This window comes from Chiloscyllium plagiosum, unplaced genomic scaffold (genome assembly GCF_037043375.1).
Source record: "Chiloscyllium plagiosum isolate Xiang-an unplaced genomic scaffold, Cpla_swu_hap1 HiC_scaffold_18, whole genome shotgun sequence".
Taxonomy (NCBI): Eukaryota; Metazoa; Chordata; class Chondrichthyes; order Orectolobiformes; family Hemiscylliidae; genus Chiloscyllium; species Chiloscyllium plagiosum.
Window position 1 is genome coordinate 106,346,409 of NW_028270156.1, and position 16,164 is coordinate 106,362,572.

General features: G+C 41.9%; 1 non-coding gene across 1 annotated transcript; it reads left to right on the top strand.

Moving 5' to 3' along the window:
- The first annotated feature begins 6,507 nt into the window (after positions 1-6,507).
- On the top strand, positions 6,508-6,580 carry trnar-acg (transfer RNA arginine (anticodon ACG)). Its single transcript has one exon. It is a non-coding gene; the product is annotated as a tRNA-Arg (tRNA).
- The last annotated feature ends 9,584 nt before the right edge of the window (positions 6,581-16,164 follow it).

The following is a 16,164-nucleotide window of genomic DNA, read 5'->3' on the forward strand; positions in this document are numbered from 1 at the left end:
ATGTTGGATGATTTGCTAAAGAGGGAGTGGCTTAATTAGCTGGGACTGTTTTACCTGGCGCGTCGGAGGCTGAGGCATGACTTATTAGAGGTTTTAAAAATTATAAGGGTCAAAGATATGGTAAATAGAAATAGTCTTTTCCCTGGGGTCTGTGGGTCCAAAATTAGAGGCAATAGTTTTACGGTGAAAGGGGAAAGATATACATGAGACCCACTGGGCAACGTTTTCACACAGAGAGTAATAAGTGTATGGAATGTGCTGCCAGACGAAGTGGTGGAGGCTGGTACAATTGCAACATTTAAGAGGCATTTGGATGGATATACGAATAGAAAGGTTTTGGAGGGATATGGACGGGGTGATAGCAGGTGTGACTTGATTAGGTTTGGATATCTGGTCAGCATGGACGAGTAGGACCAAAGGGTCTGTTTCCATGCTGTGCATCTCTCTGACTCTATGACTCTATTTGGTGTTGACATTATGCTCGAGTTTATCTTGATTTATGGAGGAAAAGCTGGAAACTAATGTTGAAATTTACAGGATCAACGATGATCCCATTCAATGACTGAACAGACAAGAGGCTGAATAGAAGCTTCATCATGACAGATATGTTTTCATTATGAATCGCGCTGAAACACAACGTGGGGAGAATTGGACTGAAGCAGTGGTGGTGATTTTCTTTCCTGGTTAAATTTTTGAATATGACTGCTATTTCCCCTGTCCTTGTTAACATCAACACTCTGAAGCATGAAAGCGTGAAGAACATATGGGGCTAGTGGCGCAAAGTCTAACGTGCCTGACTCAAGTTCAGAACATTGTAGATTTCACTCCGCTCTAGCTCAGGTTAACACAGGTATTTATGAATCCCACAACCTAATCTTCCTCATTGTTCTGAAGCCGAGATGAATCTTGAGCTCCTGATATGCAGACACGAGAATCTCTTTCAGTACACACCCCGGAGAACATCACAGTCAATGTCGCACAAGTGAGGAAGACCAAATAGTCCCACACACTGCGAATCGGCACTTTTCAATTTCACAAAGCCATGGACACAATCGCTGTGGTTCCTCGAAATGGCAAGGAAACAAAATAAATATCTCAGTCTCATGTTGGTTTATGGAGTGCCGAGGCACCTTCTCCTTCTTTAAGAGGCTGGAACATTGACTCTGATGTTCGTGGAGACATTGATTGATTCGAAGCATTGAAAGGAATCCTATCACAGAAGCCCACGCTGTTGATGCTGAACAAAACAGCCCTTACTGGGAATGGAACGCGGGCTGCAGTGGTAAAAGTGCCAATTCAGAACCACGACACGACCAGGGGCGAGTACAACGGTCGGAGGCACGTAGTCTGACAGCCCTCAAATGTGTTGGACGCGTTCTTTGCAGAAACAACCGCTTCACTATCCTCATTCCATTTTCCATCTCTTTGCCTTGTATGCCTCAGCATCACGAATATAGATTGAATATCTCTGAAGGTTGTGTTGATTTCATCACAATGAGTTGCAGATTTATCCACCACCACTACTGGTGGATAAAGTTTTTACTGCTTATCTACTGAAAACTTTCTGCCTCGTACATTTAATCGACACCACTTGGCGTTTGTCCGAGAGGAAACATTTCTTTCAGCCGAACATGCCTTTATCTCTCATTGTTTTGCACATTTCAATCATGTTTCCTCACAATCTCCTCTTCTCCATTGAAATTAGAACAGAAAAACTGATCGTTTCCAAAAAAAAAACAAATATGCATTGTGTCATTTTCCTGAGCCTGATGTTCCAGTGATCTCCGGAACATGTCAGTAAAAATTGCTACATGAGCACTGATCTCCCAACAGCAGTATGTCAATGGATCAATTGGTTTTAAGGTCCTAATTGTGGGATTGGGTCACGTTCGCCCAACAACATTGACTGCAGCTGCACAGACTGAACAATGTCAATGCGAGTGCTTGATAGCCAAATGCCTCAGGGAAATTGCAGGAGGAACCTAAAGCAGGGTTACTGATCGTGGGATGGGGAGAAATCTCCGAGAATTGGTGGGTTTGAATCCTGATACATAGACAGCAGAGATGTGAAAGGGCGAGGGTTTGAAGGAGCAAAATCATCACCTCGAAGAATATTTTCATGTAAAGAAAGATTGATTCGCTCCTGCTTTTGTTAAGCATGTCTTACTCTGCATAAAACGGTAACAAGTGACAATACTGGAAGTCAATTTGCAGATGATCTTTCTGCTGCCACCACGCAAAGCGCTAACCACTGCATGATATGGCACCGCATGGAAGAGCATGATGTAAAAAGCAGTAAAGATAGTGGCAAAGGATATGTTAGGAACAGGACCACATGAACAGTAGTAATACTTGACAAACAGTGACTGAGATATGCAAACTCATGGTGAGCTGAATGGTTAACTTCGGTATCTCGAGAGCCGATGGATATTTCATCACTGAGTTTGTTGAAGGTGAAGATTGATATAGTTCTCCAGAAAATGAAAGCATCAGGGAATAGCGCAGGCAATTGCTGGAATGTATTTCTGCAAAAGAAATGTAGTTTACCATCGGTTACTTTAGCAATTTCGTCATACAAGGAAGTGACCACTGCTGTGGAATATCATATAGTGCCAGGTTTCATGCCTGGAATACGAGAAACTGTATGGTGCAGCAGCGAAGATCAAACAGGAAATGCGGATGAGGATGAGGCAACGGATATCAGTTCAGAAATGAAATCATTGAGTGTGAAGTATTTCACTGAAAGTACAGAGTGAATTGAAATGCGGGGACTGGGAGTTCCAACATTGCGTGGAGCAGTTTCTATTGCCGTGGTATACGTCGCATCAGGCTGGGAGCTCCAACCTGAACTGCAGCAGCTTCCATTGACACGAAGCAGGGAGCACTGGGATATCAAGCTGGAAGTTCCAACTGTATCTGGAACAGCTACTATTGACATCTGCACTGAGAGAAATGGAGGTAATGTTTTCTCTCTCTGAGCTATCTCATATGGCTAACTCTGCTCTGGGCAGAAAGGGAATTTTTTTGGTCATTTCATTTTATTGAATTTCTTGTAAACTCGCACAGGCCGTTAAAATACGTTCAGACTTCGAAAATTAGCTTGAATACGATGTTGTGATTAGGCATTAGTTGATCAAAAGTGATGGAGCAAAATCAGTGCAGTGAATTTGAAATTCATCAGATGAGCGGAGATCCCATTGAATGGCTGAGTAGACACAAAGTGAATGGAATTTTAATGAGGATGAATGTCTTTTCGTTACAAAACCTCCCGCTGCACAAAGAGTGGATTATTGGAGTGAAGCAGTAACGGTGGTTATCTTTCCTGGTTATTCAACTTGTGAACATGAGTACGATTGGTCATGTCCGTGTTTAGATCACAACTCTGCCGAATGCCAACCTGAAGCACGCGCGAACACAGTGTCACAATGGATAATGCGCATTGTTATGGTCCAGAGATTGTAGTTAAGATTTCGACTTGGTTCAAGAGCAAGACTGGCAGGCTTCAAATTCACATACAAGCTAATCTCACGCACAATGTAGCACATATAACGGGTCAGTGGCACAATGGATAACATAGCTAACTACAGATCTACTGTGTGGAGCTTCGATTCCAACCTGGCTTGCGGGCAGCGCTGACTTTATTGCACTTAAAACTGACTGTTCTGAAGCCGAAATGAGGTTTGCACCTTGAACTGCAGGGTCAGGAGTCCCTTCATTAAATGCCCCTGCGACCGTTAGAGTCAATATCCCAGAGTCATCACTGGGGGGGAAAGCTGAATTCTTCACTCAGATTGCCCTCTACACCTTTCAACTTTCCGAGATTCACTGTGGCACCTGCGATTGTGAAGGAAACAAGACACAGAGCCAAGTCTCATCTTTGACAATTTTGGGAAAACCTTTAGGAAGCGGAATCAGAGGAGAATGGCGAGTGATCTGTCTGAATGAGCAGTGACTGCCGAGGCACCGTCCCCTTTGTTTAAGAGTCTGGGACATCGTCTCTCATTTCTCGACGTCATTAATTGATCCGAGGTACTAAAAACACTCCACTTGCAGGGGGTCTGCTTTTGCTGATGTCACTGTCAGGATCAAAACCATCCCAACTCCCGGACTGAGAATCAAAGCCGGGTCACAGCGAAGGAAGCGAAAAAAATGGACCTGCTAGCCCACCATGGACAGCTACACGAATACCACGTATGTGTAGAATGACAGCCCTCAAGGTCGTTGTACATGCTTTCGTCAGATGCAATCGCTTGACTATCTTTATTCATTTTCATCACTTGGCCTTGTATGCATTAACAACTCAAGTTCAGATCCGTGTATTTCTGAAGGTTATGTGGGTTCAGACAGTGAATCGAGATTCAACCATCCGCTTGCTGATGAGGTTTTTCTGCAAATATCCTCAATCCTTTCCACTTCTTAACTTCAGTATACGCCCCTGTTGATCGGTCAAGAGGAAACGTTTCTTTTAGTCTGCATTGTCCATGTCGCTCATCACTTAGTGCATATGAAACATGTATCCTCACAGTTTCCTCTGCCTTAAGCAAACAACCCCAGTCAAAACAATCTGTCTTCATAACCTAAACTTTTCAACTTGGTAAATTTCTGCATGGTTTCCAGTGTGATCACATGACTCCTGTAATGTGAATTGCAGAACTGCACGCAATATTTCGGGGGAACCGAATGAACAAATGAAATAAATGACTGGAGAAAGCCACAGAAACTTCTCTTTTCCAATAAAACATCATTTGCTCAATCCTGCGCTGTGCACTTACCCTGAGCCCGATGTTCCAGAAATCTCTTGTCCGTGTCAGTAAAAGCTGCTCCATGAGGATTAATTACAGAACAGCGGCATCTAAATGGATTGAATTGCTTGAAGATGCCGACCATGGGTTTGAACACTTTCACCCAAAACAGTGACCGCAGCAGTACAGAATGGACAGTGTAAATGTGAGTATTATATTGCGCAATACCTCAGTGAAATGGGAGGGTGGACGTTTAGGCGAATTAGTTCTTGTGGGAGGGAGAGAGTTCTCCGATAAATGGTGGTTATGATATGTGAAACGCAAAGATGTGAGATAGCGGGTGTTTGAAGAAGGAAACTTATCACCACGTAGAGTATTTTTATGTAAAACATAGATTGATTTTCTCAGCGTTTGCTAAGCACATATTACATGGAGTAAAACGGGTAAAATGCCGATTGCTGTGACAGTGATTCGAGCAGAACTTGCTGTGTTGACAATGCCAAGGAAGAACCATTTCATGATCCTGGCGCCACATGGAAAAGCACGATGCAAAAAGCAATAAGGAACGGGGCAGAGGTTATGCCAAGAACAGAAACACACGCACAAAGGAATACTTGTCAAACAGTGACTGAGATGTGGGAACTCAGATTCGGTTGCATATATATCGCTTCTATGTCCGGAGAGACTGTAGAGATTGCAACACTGAGATTGTAGGATGTTACGTTTGCGAGATATCCACAAAACTTCAAAGGGTCATGGGATACTGCAGGGTATTGCTGAAATGTATTTCTCAATAACACTGTATTTTAACATCGGTTACTTCACCAATTTCCTCACTTATTGACGTAATCATATAATGGCATGTCATATAATCCCAGTTCAAGGGCGTGGAATCAGAGAAATTGATTTGCAGTGCACCCAAAACTAATTGGAAATGGTAATGGCATTCAGCGCGAGCATGTGGCTGCGAAAATGCAATCGGTGAGCGTAATGCCATTCTCTGATGATATAGAGGCGCGTGAAATATCGAGGCTAAAAGCTCCCGCGTTAAGGAGAACGGCTTCAATTCCCACGCATCAAGAAGCAGTGGGACATCAGGCTCGGAGCTCCAATTTCACCTGCAAGAACTTGTATTCACATGGAACACGGAGCTTTGGGACATCAACTGGTCGAATAGATACTCAACTATTTTATTCTGAAGTCAGTAGTTTTCAGCAGGATACTTGTTGTGGATTGAAAGAATATCTACAACCGGGACAGTCAAAATTACAAAGAAGAATTCTGCAAAGAGTCAATTCTTGGAGAAGCATCTGGGCAGAGTGATGCAGAGGAATGTTTACGTCATCTGCCATCCTCATATGTTTGACTTTGCACTGGATTAATTTCCATGAAGGGATTTTTTTGCTCGGTTCACAGTATTCACTTTCCTGCATATTCGCAAAAGTCGCTACTGTACTCGAAACCTCTGAAAATTAACTGGTATATACAATGTGGTGATTCGGCTCACATTCACGTCAGTTATGCTGAAGAAGTGGATTCGAAATTCATCACATGACATTCCATTAAATGACTAAGCAGACAGAGTGTGAATGGAAGCTTCATGAGGACATATGTGGTTTTATTTTGGAAAATTCGTTGCTTTGAAAGGTGATGAAGATTAGACTGAGGCAGTGACAGTGATTATCTTTATTGCTTGTTCAACTGGTGAACATGACTGCTATTAACCGTGTCCGTATTAACATCACGGCTGTTAAGGCTGGGCATCGGGCCAGTGGCGCAATGGGTAACGCGCATGTCTACGAATCAGGAGACTGTAGGTTCGAATCCTACCTGGCTCGCCAGCAAGGCAGATTTTAATCCCGCTTAAAAATTGATTTTTCAAAAGCCGAAATAAGGTGTGAGTTCCTCATCTGCAGGAACGAGAATGCCTTCATTAAATGCCCCCGAGAACATGAGAGTCAATGACCCAGCGTCATCACAGGAGGGAAGCCGAATAGTCGCGCGGGTGACTTATGGGCACCTTTCCATTTCATAAAGCCACCGATCGAATAACTGTTGCTCGCGGTGATGCTCTGCTTTGAGCATTTTTCGAAACTCTTTGGCCAGTGGAATCAGAGAAGAATGAAGGGTTAACTGTCCAACTGATCTTTATAGAGTGTGAGTTCTCGAGTCTCCTACCCGCTGACTGATAAAGTTTTCCTACCAGTCTATTCAAAGCTTTCTGCATCTTATCTGAAATCTACCAACCCTGGTGATCGATCAAGAGCAAATGTTTCCTTTAAACTGTAATTCCTTGCTCCTCATTATTTCGTACACGTCAATCATGTCTCCTCACAATCAGCTCTGCTCTGAGAAAAACAACATTTTGAAAGTCTTGTGTTCACTGAAATTTCTTGCCTGTTTTTAACCGTTCGGTGAATGGAATAGTCCCACTGCAAATATTCAGCACAAACTTTCATTAAAAGCCACTCAATGCGGGGAACCGTAGTACTGTTCTTTTCGTCAACAATGTGTAAAAGTCCCCTGTAACTTTCGATTTCGCATCCCGTGGGGCTATTTGTCCGTGTTCAACGACGTTTCCCAGGAAGGTGACTTTGGCTTTGGCAGATTTACTTTCAGCTAGGTTTACAAACCAGTTTGACTTCCGAATTCGATCAAAAAAGCCCAATAAATGCTGTAAATATTCAATCCACGAGAGACGGAAAGTCACCAGGCACAATATACAGCACACAGTTGCGTATTCGGCAATTACCCTGTCAGTTAACCTCTGAAATGTGGCTGAAGTGTTTTTCGTACAAACAGCATTACTTTAAATTTCTGCAGGCCAGTTGGCGTTACAAATTTGCCTTTGATCTTTCTGTCAAAGTTCCCTACCAGTAACCTTTGAGGAAGTCCAACTAAGAAATGCAAGTTGCTCCTCCAATCTTTTCCACACAGTCCTCCAACTGCAGATATGTATACGCATCAGTCTTTCTAACAACATTGATTTTGTGGTAGTCCACACATAACTGTTGGGTCTTTTCTGGCTTTGGCACCATGATGATGGGTGAACTCTATTCATTGAAACTCACTTCGGTTATGCCATTTTGGTGCATACGTGATATATCCTTATGAACTTGTACAACTTTAAAGGGTTATGCCTGCAAGGATGTTACAGAGTCAGAACAGCATCTCCTATATTTATATCATCTACAATTAGATTATTAATTCCCAGTATATTTCAGCAGATCTCCCCATGCAAAAGTAATAACTCTTTCGATTTTCTTCTGGAAGATAACTGAATAACTTTTTGGACAACTTTTGCATTGTCCAATTTTATTTCAGGAACGTCCAATGCAGAATTCCCTGACATTGGTTCTTCCCAGTGTGTCGTAGTCAAAAACACATTCTCCTCTTGCGTTCGTTCTCTGCCAAAATACCGTTAGAGCATATTCCCATCACATTCTGTGAGATTCTTTCATGACTGGAGTCCCTATCAAGTAGCTAACCTCACTCAATTTCCTCTCAATTTGATAAGGTCTTTTAAACCTTGCTTTAAAGTTTCACAGATGAATGAATTTTAAATAATTGCATTAGTCCCAGCGGCAAAACTGTGATTCTTGGATTTCTCATACACTTCCTGCTTCACCATTTGCTGCGATACTTTTAAATACTGTCTCGACAACTTCCCAACATTATTTAGTTCAACTCTAAAATTTGACACATCATCCAAATGCGTGGTCTCTGTAATCGGACTTATTAATTTTTCCTTAATAAATTTTAATGGTCTTCTTACTTTATGCCCAAAATTGGTTTCAGATGGACTTAGTTTGGTGGATTCTTTTGGTATATCTCAGATCGCAAACAGCACTGACGCAACTCCCTTATGGAAATAATCTGGCTACTCCAAACCATAAAACCTCAATATAGTCTTTAATAATTGACGTCACCTTTTCAATGCACCCTGTGATTCTGGATTGTAACAGTAGATTTGAATCGTTTTATTTCCAAGCTGTCTAAACACTCCATGAAAAGTTTGGACGTGAATTTTGACCCTTGAGTTAATTGTATCTCTGATGATAGTCTTAATCTAGTTTTTCTAAAAACCGGAATTCGTCCACTATCCTTTTAGCTGTCATATTGCATGATTGAACAACATTTGGAAATCTCCTCAATACATCCTTTTTCTGTTAATTAATACTTATTCCCATCTTTTATTGGATGTAGGAAAACTTCACAATGAATGAAGACACTTAAGAAAGATTCGTCGAACGCTGGGATAGATATTAAAAGTGCAGGCTTTATTATTTCCCATGGTTTCCTATTAGTTGAAATGTATGGCACGTCTGGCAAAATTCAAATGCATTCCCCTGCAATCCAGGCCGTAAAAATGTCTTTGTATTTTATTCTCCGTTTTCATCACGCCTACGTACCCTCCAATTTGTGGCACATGCGGCACTCGCAGCACCACTTTTCTGTACCCTACTGGAAAAATAAATTCTGCCCATTTCTCACTTGCTTGAGTATGTGTTGCTCTCCACTTCCTCCTTAACATATCATTTGCGAAGTAATATCACACGGGGATGCATTCACTCTCCTTCCAAGTACATGTCTTCTGATTCAACTGCTTTAATTATTCATCTTTCTGCTGTAACTCAGTAGCATAGTAGAGCTGAATATACTTGCGTTATTAACGTTTTTCCCTTGCTGTGTCCCACCTACCTGACAAAAACATTGTAATCATATTTCAGCTTCCATATCCGTGCTTTTTGATTTGTGCTGCTTCAGCTTGTGACTCTGTGATCGCGTTAAGACACAATCTGGGAAAATTCCTTGATAAACGTCCTGCATTGCTGCACTTGCCTGCATCTTGACTGGCTTTTCAACTGGAGGAGGCAGCACGGTGACCGGTGATTGAGCTATATCATTTGCAAGCACAAATTGTATTCTTGGAGCTGAGAGTTTGTCCAGACCTCCCACCAGAAATTCCCCACTCTTTCTGCCCACTCTCACCTCACTGTACATAACTGAGCAATTTTTCGTCCCACCATGAATTCCCGTATACATAGTTCTTCAGGAGTATATGTTTCTCCCTCCTTCTGAATCACATACAGGCACGATCCTGTGTCCCTCAATATTGTTCCCTCTCTATCTGCTACCCCTGGCCAAGGTAAATGAACTTTAACTTTGCAGGTATATTGTTAAAGCAGATGTGGCACTTCCCCCTTACCAACCTCTGATCGGCTTGTGCACTCTGATGCAGCTTTCCACCCTCCACTGTGCTTTCTATTGCCACGCCAACAAAACATCCAGGCTTGTTTCGTTTCCCTGCATCTGAATTTCCAGTGCTTTCCCTAGTTCTCCAACACGGATTTCATGTGGCCTACTTTATTGCAATGAAAACCTCAGATCTTGTACCCTTCAAGAGTTTCCTATTTCCTCTGTGATAAGTTATCCTAATGATTTTCACAGAGATTTAACTTTCCCTTTCCACGTGAGGATTTCTCTTTGCCCCAATTTCTATCCTTCAGACTTAAAATGATTCTGGAAACCCATCCCTGTTTTATGGACCACTTCATAACAATCAGCCATTTCAGCTGCTAACATTGCCGTTTTAACAATATGCTCTTCCAGAGTAAGCTTATCTTCAGCCATTCTCTCCAGCCTTTTAAGGTGAATTCCTTTAATAATTGCCAATTTCTGAAGTCCAAACCCTGTCTCCCTTTCTCTCCGCTCTGATCTCTCTTCTTCCTCTTTCTACTTCGAATCGTATCTCAAACTGCTTCAAATCTGGTGTCCTTTCCTTGTCTCTCGAGTCTAACTCAAGCTGCTTCATTTTCAAATAAAGTTTAACCATCTCTACAGATTCTCATGGATTTTCCAGCTTAGTTAAAAGCTGAGCTACTGCGGGAATGATCTCTCCTTTCCTCACAGAAAGAGGCAAATACAACCCCAGTATGTCTGCTAATTCCAGAAGCACGGCCTGAATTATTTTTTTGTAAAACTGCCAACTTTACATCGTCCATAGCAAGACAACTCTTTGTACCGAAATGAGACATTGCCTTCCCAAGCATTGCCTACCCTAATCCAAATCAACACCCGAAATAAAGACGCAAGCTCTTTTAATCCATCAACTACCTACCAATTTGTTATGGACGAGGTTAAACCATTCAAAACGTTATTAAGCAGACAACCCAGACCGTAACGTTATATTTTTTTCGTTAAGCGTACAGTAAAAATTACCCGAGTAAACTAGTTACAAAAATTATTCACAAAATGACGGATTGAAAAACAAAAAACAGAATATTGGATATCCACAGAACTTAGTCTATCCAAAGTAGACTTACTTATGCTGTTCTGAAAATACACAACAATCCCAAAAAAAGCACCTTAAAAACAGTAAAAATGAAACAGGCTTATAGTTAAAAATTAAAAGGGCAGAAGGAGAGAGGTTATTAGTTAGTGCACCACTGCTGCAGGATCTAAAAACCGGAATTCAACTTTCCAGAATGACCACTCCTTTTCCATTATACAGTTCATTTCTAAAACATTAAATCTTTGTCCTTAAGCCTCAGCTGTTTATGGAGAAACGAAAGGCCTCACAGTGAACACTTTCATCTCTGTAACACTTCATCAGATTCGGAGCCCGAACTGTTTTAAAATGCCTTTGATAAAACGATATCAAGAGATATTATCCTTGAGAAAAAGTACGGCTCCGTTTCTTTTTAGAAAAGAGAACATCTTTGTGAGAGCCCAGTCCGTCCAAACTATCTTCATAAGTGAAACTCTTCGAACAGACAATATCCTGGTAAATCTGTTCTGCACCGTTTCCAATGCAATCACATCCCTGCTATAATGATAATTGCAGAAAGGCACACAGTACTCCAGCTAGAGCCGATTGAGCAAATGAAATTAACAACTTAGAAAGCCACAGAAACTGCACTTTTCCACTAATGTGACTTTTACACAATACTGCCCCGTGGAGACAGTAAGAACTGCAGATGCGAGAACTCAGAGCCGACAGTGTGGTGATAGAAAACACAGTAGGTCAGGCAGCATGCGAGCAGCAGGAGAGTTGATGATTCGGGCATAAACCCTTCATCAGGAATGAGGTTTGTGGCCGTGGGGACTGACAGATAAATGGGAGGTTCGGTGGTTTGGGGGCGTGATAGCTGTGAATGCAAGGAGTAGATAAAGGTAGAGAATAAGTTACGAGTTCTGACAGGAGGTGGAGCAGCGATGTTGGAAAAGTGATTTGCAGGTTATGAGGGCAATACTGAGTTGGAATCATGAAACGAAAATAATGTGAGGGAAGGGCGAATGAGGAAACTGGTGATCCCATGTGGCATCAAGGGCCCAAGGGGAAGATGAAGCCTTCTTCTTTCAGTTGTCATGTGTTCAGGGAATGTCAATGAAGGAGGCGCAAGACCTGCATGTGCTTGGCAGATTGAGAGGGGGAGAATGAATTTCATCAGTGATGAGCTTCTAACTGCATATCCAAACTATCATTATGAACATGTTGTTACATCTTAGGAACAGTATCTTACACTACCCCGCCTGAGGAGAAGGCGAGGATTGCAAATGCGAGAGATTAGAGTCAGGAAGGATGGCGCTAGAAAGCACAGTGGTTAGGCAACATTGGAGGACCAGGAGTGTCAATGTTTCCAACATTCCTGACGAAGAACTTCTGCTCGAAACATCGACTTTCCTATCTTTCCAAAGATGCTGCCTTACCAGGTGTACTTTTCCGTATCCACACATTTAACTCGACACCACCTCAGCTCAACTGCATAGGAAAATTAAGATGCACCTGTCACCACTCAGTTGATTCTTCTGTCGCATGCGAGACAAACTGCAACATTCATTTCCCCATAAATATCAGGTCATTCAGATCACTGAAGGAAAGAAAAATGCAGAGGCTGAATATCTGAGAGAAAAAAAATAATTGTTGTAGAATTCAGCATCCTGTCAGTTCAAATGAATGTTTGGATATTAAAATTGGTAAAGGAAAAGAGAAATCTGCAGTTCAATAACTGCTACGTTCTGTTTCTCAAAAGAAAAAAAAGAGTTTCATGAACTGGAATGTTTCGATCAGGCAATGCATGCTCACCTTGTCAAGTGCGGATAGGAATGGAAGAATATATATTTGCTTCGCCACTGCTGACCAGATGAAAAACATCATTTTGCCTTCCGAATCAGTTGATGCTCCTGCAGAAAAGTCAATGTGACTCATATCCCAGCACAGCCAGTTCGGTGTGTATTTCAGAGTCCTGCAACATCACATTTTATTTAAAAGATCGTTATTGATTGTTCCTTATAAATATGGCATTCTCCATTTCATTGTTCATTGGACAATATTGTATCCACTCACTTATTCATTGGTACATCACTCAATTTTAGTACCCCTAACGTTCCATTCACGACTTAACTACCAAACTACTTTCACAAAAAAAAATGCTTATTTTTAAAACCGAAGACTGAGCTGAAGCAATGCCAGTTGGAAATCAACCATCATTCTCTCACTCTCTATACCTTGTTTAGTGTGTCTCATTGCCTGTCACCTGAAACCTGTGCCCTCTACTTCTGAACTTCACCATCCTGCGCAAACGATTTAGTCCAGTTGCCTATCCATGCCCCTCATGATTTTATAAACGGTGAGAACGTTACGCGCTGCCTGGAACATTCCAGCGAAAAAGCCCCTGCCTACCCCTTCTCCACGCTTAATTCAAGCCCTCAGGTCCCCACAACATCCTTGTAACTCATTTGTGCACAGTTTCAATTTTCACAAAATCCTTCCTGTCGAAGTTGACCATCACTGCAAGCAGTATTCTAAATGTGATCTCGCCAATGCTCTATATCGCCACAACATGACATTCCAACTTGAATAATCGACTTTCTGACTAATGACAAAATGCGTGCCAAGTACTTTCTTCACCATCTTGTCTACTTGTGACACCACGTTATCTGCTTTAATAACTTTTGCCTTGACTGATAAAGTTGTGATTGTCACGATGTTCTGCTGCCTTCACGGATATGTTGCCCAACATGCAAAGTCTCTCTGTTCCTCTGGGTTTCCGCGTGTCCTGCCATTCATTGAGTAATCCGTTGATGTGTTTCTTCCAATGTGCATCACCTCATGTTTTTCATGGTTACTTTCAACATCCCCTATATGAATTTGACATTTGACAAATCCATCTCTGAGCTCCTCCATCCTAAGACCTTCTTCCTTACTATTAACCATTTTGCTAATCTTTGCATCATCGACAACTCTGCTTCTCATTTCCCCAGAATTTGTTCTATATTCTTTACACACATCCACAAACGACATGGGACCCAGCATTCATCCTTGTGTTACGCCATTGAATACCAGTTCCAATCACACAAACTGCCTTTTGTCACCATCCTGTGTCTCCTACCACGACCAAATTAAGTTTGGATCCAACTTGCCAGGGGACCTTAAATCCCTTTTCACTTTTATCGTCTTACCAGTCTCCAGTGTGGTGTCGTGTTAAAGGCTATGTTGAAATCCACACAAACAACATCAACTTTACTGTGCTCGTTAAAAAACCCGATCACTTGCCAGTAAAATATATTTAATCCAATCTGTTAGGCATGACATTCTGTAACGAAGCTGTGATGACTCTTCCTGATGAAACCTTGCATGGACAAATGGCAGTTAACTCTCTCCTTCAGGGTTTTCTCCAAAAGGTTCCCTTTAACTGGTGTGAGACTCACTGCTGTGTGATTCTCTGGTTTATCACACCCAATCTTGCTGGAAAGTGGAACTGCTTTAGTCCAGTCCACTACAAACCGAAAGAAGAAAATAAAACATTTCCTCCATTGAGACAGAGAGGAACATAAGATACAAGTCCGTCCTGAATTGGGAATATGCCCACTTCAAGCCGCTCAGAACCACGAACACTTCATCAGTCCCTATGTCAAACGTCTTCAGAACATTTCCATCCCACGTACTGCATTCTGTTCAAATATCTTAGCACAGGAGGACTGTTCGCTTGCTGAACAAATAAAGTGATTCACTCAGTTATCCCATTTGCTGACACAACGGTACTGTCACACTGGAAGGAGATCATTCAGATATTTTAACTCGAAAATGCTGTATTAAACCTTTGTGGTTATAACATATTTTGCTTTGATAACCACAGCCTATTACAGTGAGAAATGGTGTGAATTTTCTCGAACTGAAAAACATTCACTTAATTCCACCTCTTGTGGAGATTCCTATCTGTTCCCATCTGACATGACGGAGATTTAGCTCCCTGTTGTTAACCATATCCAGAACAGAACTGCGGCACAAATCCAAGTACATGATTTCTATATTTATTGACCTACGAAGTCGATGCCATTGGCTCACATTGTAATGGGATTCATCAACAAGAGAACTTTTCAGGATTAACACAGTTGTGTCTTATGTGCAGGGGGTCATTACACAAGCAAGTATCAAGCTTCCTCAGGGGCAAGACCAAAAGATGCTGGAAAGAGAAATCGGAGTTAACATTTTAGGTCCAGTGAAACTGTCCTTAGCACTGATGGTTTCCCGGAAAAGTTTGGTCTATATGCAGAAGATATGTGGGGGCGCAGTAATTAGGAGGGAACGAGATGTCGGGATAGAGCCGAAAGAGAGAGACTAACAGTTGGTCATACGAATTGATAATGATTTGTTTGGAGCATTAACAACTGTTCACGGAGACTGTTTCTGACGAACCATAGGTATTGTGAAAGGCTGCTATACTATAACTAGGCCTGTTGGGTGTGTAGGGGGCCAGGACATGGGAGACTTCAGGCCTCTAAAATGATTGAAATTGATATGGATGGTTGTGGGGTACTCAAGCAGAAAATGGTCTGTTACTTTTTCACCATGCGCTGAGCTATGGTGGAACACTACAGTCAGCCTGAGACAGGGACGTTGGCGAGGAAACATAGTTCTGTGCTAAAGGAGCAGTCAACTGGAAGCTCAGGGACATTTTTGGCGATAGAACTTTGTATTCTGCAAAACGGTCATTCAATCCAGACTTCATTTCCCAAGGTAGTGGCGACCACAATATGAGCAGTGAATCTATTCGACTGGATTGTGTGAAGTGTAGGGAAAGTGTTGCTTCACCTGGAAGGTGTATTTGAGCACTTGTGTACTAAGCAGGGAGTTCAGAAATGGACAAGTGAGGAGAAGCAAGAAGCAAGAAGAAAGGATAGCGTAGAAGATATTATTAGAGATGTTGTTAATGAATGGGTAAGAAAGCGACCATAAAGGCACTATACCTGAATGTTCGTACTTTTCGGAAGAAGCTTGGGGATATAACGGCATAAATTATCACGAACGAGTACAATTTAGTAGACATTGCAGATACATGGAGACAGCATAGTCAAGACTGGGAGGTAAATATTCACGGGCATGAGACAATTTGGCAGGACAGAAATGGTGGTAAGG